Source organism: Petaurus breviceps, unplaced genomic scaffold (assembly GCF_028583685.1).
Source record: "Petaurus breviceps papuanus isolate PSGF00001 unplaced genomic scaffold, PetGlider_PUasm1.0 151, whole genome shotgun sequence".
NCBI classification, from domain to species: Eukaryota; Metazoa; Chordata; class Mammalia; order Diprotodontia; family Petauridae; genus Petaurus; species Petaurus breviceps.
The window spans coordinates 8,578,074-8,583,138 of NW_027185712.1; the positions used below are offsets into that span (position 1 = coordinate 8,578,074).

The 5,065-nt window shown below is 39.1% G+C and overlaps 1 pseudogene; it reads left to right on the top strand.

Annotated features, from left to right (window-relative positions):
- Positions 1 to 411: 411 nt before the first annotated feature.
- On the top strand, positions 412 to 1,836 carry LOC138151976 (Y-box-binding protein 1 pseudogene; annotated as a pseudogene).
- The last annotated feature ends 3,229 nt before the right edge of the window (positions 1,837 to 5,065 follow it).

Below are 5,065 nucleotides of genomic sequence, written 5' to 3' on the forward strand. Positions count from 1 at the left end.
ATTACTGGTTATATATAGTTAGTCAACAAATTACTTTTATCATCTATTTACAGAAATGAAAATTTAAGTATCTATTGACAATCACATTTAAAGAGACACAATAAATTGTCAGGTCAAAAGACTACTATGTGCCAGGCATTGCGTTAAAGTGTTGAGAATGCAAAGAAAGACAAAAGATAGTCTCTGATGTCAAAGATCTCACAGTCTAATGGGAGAGACAACATGTAAGCAACACTGTATTCATAATATATAAACAAGAAAGGTTGGAGATAATCAGAGTAAGGGATTTCACCTAGCTATAAAAATGTCGATACAGACCCCAGAGAGCCCTGAGAGCAGCCCCACCGCCGCCGCCTCCTAGTCACCATCACACCCCGGGAGGAGCCGCCGCTGCCGCAGCAGGCCCCAGTCACCATCACCGCAACAATGAGCAGCGAGGCCGAGACCCAGCAGCCGCCATCCGCACCACCCCCCCGCCGCCGCCCCCTCCCTCAGCACCGCCGACACCAAGCACCGCCGACACCAAGCCCCGCATCACCGGCAGCGGCGGAGGGAGCGGCGGTCCTGGCGGCCTCACATCGGCGGACCGCCGGCGGGGACAAGGAGGTCATCGCAACGAAGGTTTTGGGAACAGTAAAATGGTTCAATGTAAGAAACGGTTATGGTTTCATCAACAGGAATGACACCAAGGAAGATGTATTTGTACACCAGACTGCCACAAAGAAGAATAACCCCAGGAAGTACCTTCGCAGTGTAGGAGATGGAGAGACTGTGGAGTTTGATGTTGTTGAAGGAGAAAAGGGTGCGGAGGCAGCTAACGTTACAGGGCCTGGTGGTGTTTCAGTTCAAGGCAGTAAACATGTAGCCGACCGTAACCATTACAGACGTTATCCACGTCATAGGGGTCCTCCACGGAACTACCAGCAGAATTACCAGAACAGTGAGAGTGGGGAAAAGAACAGGGATCAGAGAGTGCTCCAGAAGGCCAGCCCCAGCAGCGCCGTCCCTACCGCAGGCGGCGGTTCCCACCTTACTACATGCGGAGACCCTATGGGCGTCGACCACAGTATTCCAACCCTCCTGTGCAGGGAGAAGTAATGGAGGGTGCTGACAACCAGGGTGCAGGAGAACAAGGTAGACCAGTGAGACAGAATATGTATCGGGGTTATAGACCACGATTCCGCAGGGGCCGGCCCTCCTCGTCAGACAACCTAGAGAAGAAGGTAATGAAGAAGACAAAGAGAACCAAGGAGATGAGATCCGGGGTCAGCAGCCACCTCAACGTCGGTACACCATAACTTCAATTACCGACGCTGACGCCCAGAGAACCCTAAACCAGAAGATGGCAAAGAGACAAAAGCAGCCGAACCACCAGCTGAGAATACGTCTGCTCCTTAGGCTGAGCAGGGTGGGGCTGAGTAAATGCCGGCTTACCATCTCTACCATCATCCGGTTTAGTCATCATACAAGAAGAAAGAATATGAAATTCCAGCAATAATAAGAAATGAACAAAAGATTTGGAACGGAAGACCTAAGTGCTTGCTTTTTGCTGTTGACTAGATAACTAGAACTCTCTGCATTATCTATGCAGCATGGGGTTTTTATTATTTTTACCTAAAGAAGTCTCTTTTTGGGAATGACAAACATGTTGTTTTTTTTTTTAAGCCTGGTTTTCTCAATACACCTTTAAAGGTTTTTAAATTGTTTCATATCTGGTCAAGTTGAGATTTTTAAGAACCTCATTTTTAATTTGTATAAAAGTACACCTGATTTTTTCAAAAATCCACAAACTGCAAGCACCTGTTAATAAAGGTCTTTAAATAATAAAAAAAAAAATGTTGATACAGCTGAGTTTGGAGTCAGAGGACCCAGGTTTGAGGTCTGCCCTTTTCCTGCCTGTATGACCTTGAGAAAGGCATATATACTCATTGGATATCAATATCTATAACTGTAAAATGATGGGGCTCGACTAAATAGCCTCTAAGTGTTTCTGTTGGCTTTCAAACTATGATCCTCCAGTTCTGTGATTTCCTCATCTTGAATTTTTGCAATCATTTTCTTTTAATGTGTTTCTAGCTTCTGTATTATAATAATAATTTAAAATTCATATGAATATACCTCTGTATGATCCATAAAATCTTTTCCTTGCAGCAACTTTGAGATGGAAGTAACATAAATATTATCATTATATTTTACAGATGAAATAGTGAAGAAATAAAGAGGTTAAATTATTTGCCCAGAATCACAAGTGGAAGATTCAGGACTAGAACTCAAATCTTCCATAAATTACTCATTTCCACTTGTTTTATATCAAGCAAGAAGATAACTCTTTTTTTCATAAGCATGCTAAAATATGGGTATTCAAATATTAAGAATAATAATTCCTTTTTAGAGTTCTATAATTCTTAGAGCTCCTTCATTTAAATTATCTCACTAAATCTGTAGAACAATCTTGTGAAATAGGTGTGATTATTTTATTCTTATTTTAAAGATGAGGAAACTAAATTTCTTGAAGATTTAGAGTTGTCCAAAGTCAAATATTTAAGAAGAGAAGGAACTAGACCTAGAATCCAGGAATCTATTTATAAAATATATAGAAAATCAGACTCATACTTTTAAGTTTACTTTTCACATTAGCCCTAATGCTTTGATCAGCTAATTTCTTCACCAGAATTGGTTTGACATTACTGCTGATTGTTCCCAAAATACAAATTCTACCTCAAATTATTTGAGTTCTTTCTTTTTTGTACTTTTACATTTCTCCTTCCTTTTTTTCTTCCTTCCTTCCTCTTTCCTTCCTTCCTCCTTCCTTCCTTTCTCTTTATTCCTTCCTTTCTCTTTCTCTTTCTTAGTTTCTTTCCTTTCTTTCTTTCTTTCTTTCTTTCTTTCTTTCTTTCTTTCTTTCTTTCTTTCTTTCTTTCTCTCATTTCTTCTTTCCTTCTTCCTTTCTTTCTCTTTCTTTCTCTCTATCTTTCTCTTTCTTTCTTTCATTATTTCTTTCATTCTTTCTCAACATCATCATTATAATCGTTACCATTCTATCATTATCATTATCAATAATAACAAATACCCAAAGGCAATTTTTGATGAGCAGTTTCAACAATATTTTGATAAATTATAGCATTACTATTTTAAGGAATTAACCTTGATTTTCATTGCTAAATTATGTAATAGTTCAAGTAGTAGTGATAATAATAGTAGCAGTAATGATGACAGAGTGGGAGGGTGGTGATAGTGTTAGCAATACCAGCAATAGTAATATTAGTAGTAATAATGGCATTAGTAGTTATTATTGTAGTCATGGTAGTAATAGTTATTTTGATAGTGGTGATGATCATGGTCACTTATGTTTATGTAGCATTTTCAGATCTTGAAAAGCATTTTACAGGCAAACTTCTTTGAAAAAAAAATATGACCTCACCTTGATTATTCCTTTGTACTATGTTTCTTAAACAGTTTGCCTAAAACATAAGTACGTGAAAGCTGCAAGGTGAGAGGACTTTTTCTATTTCAGGTTCAATGATGTAGGACTCTTCCTTGAAATCCATCAATCATAAGCTACAGGTCTTTCAATGACTGATCAATCACTCATAGTACTGTCCAAACGCATAACTGTGCTGGCCTTCAGCCAGTTTGGAGAAAGGCGCAGCTAGCTCAAGAGAATTCTGTCAGATAGCAGACTAACCTACACAGACACTGAGTTCTTCCCTCTGCCTGACATGATAATGATGTTACAAAGGTCATGGGGTCAGTGCTTAACTGAAAATGCCAGGAGTACTTAGAATCCAGACCAGCCCATCCTAGTATGTAGATATAATTATACATCATAAAAATTTCTAACCCCTTCTTCAATACAGTTCTGCAGGATTTAACTCTATGACCTGTTCTCATAGTGAACACTAGGAGTTAAGTCCACACTAAGTGAAGAAATGACTTCCTTTTATTTTTCTGAATTACACAGGCATTAACCTCTTGCAGTAACCCCTTTTCTCTCATGAATAGGAACATCATCAAAGCAGAATCATGCATCAGTCATCACTGCATCCTTTACCAATGGTGAGAAAGACTCCTAGGGGGAAAAATTTCTCTGGAGACACTGCCTGAAAGAAGTTTCAAGGTGAAATGCCAAAACCAGGGGTTTTATCATATTTCTCTGAATTGGATTCTACACTTAGCACTCAAAAGCTTCCATATTTTCCAGCCAGGAACTCATAGAATGATACTGTGAGTTTCTGGAAAGCACAGACCACATAACTGCACTGAGGACTTCAGGTAGCATTATCTTATGTTGACTCAATTTTTCATAATAAGGTAGGTGGGCAGAATTTTCCAAGAGGGATTGAAACAAAGTGAGTTATAATGAGTAATGGAAAATGCTGGCTGTCATCTCAAATGCAGCTCAGTCAAGCTTTCAGGCTGGAATTGTTGTTCAGCTGTTTTTTGGTCATATCAGACTCTTTGTGACCATATTTGGGATTCTCTTGGCAGAGATAATAGAGTGGTTTGCCATTTCCTTCTCTAGTTCTTTTTACAGATGAGGAAACTGAGGCAAACACAGTTAAGTGACTTGCCCAGGGTTACCCAGTTAGTAATTATCTAGGTCAGATTTGAATTCGGGTTTTACTGCCTCTAGGCATCGTACTCTATTCACTGTGCCACATAAATGCTCCACACTGGAGTGGAAATAGGATCAAGTTTTCCATAGTACACTACAGTATAATTTAGATATTGTCCACCATACCAGAAAGGCCAATTTCTTAGATATCTGAATAGTCATTCAGAACTGCAGGCTTGTAGGTCCTCCTTGGAACCAAGAAAAAATACAAAAAAATTAACGTATTCAACTTATCCAATACTATTCTGGCCAGACTTCCTGCTTACCTTTTGAGATGTCTTTGGAGTTTTACTATATTCTACTGTTACTGTCCTTATAATGGAAAGAGCCCCAGTCTGGGTAAAAGTTTAATATCTTTCTCAAACCAGTCATGTGTCCTTGGATAAGATTTCATTTCTCTGGGCCTCAATTTTCTTATCTACACAATGAAGATCTTAGTAGATAATATCT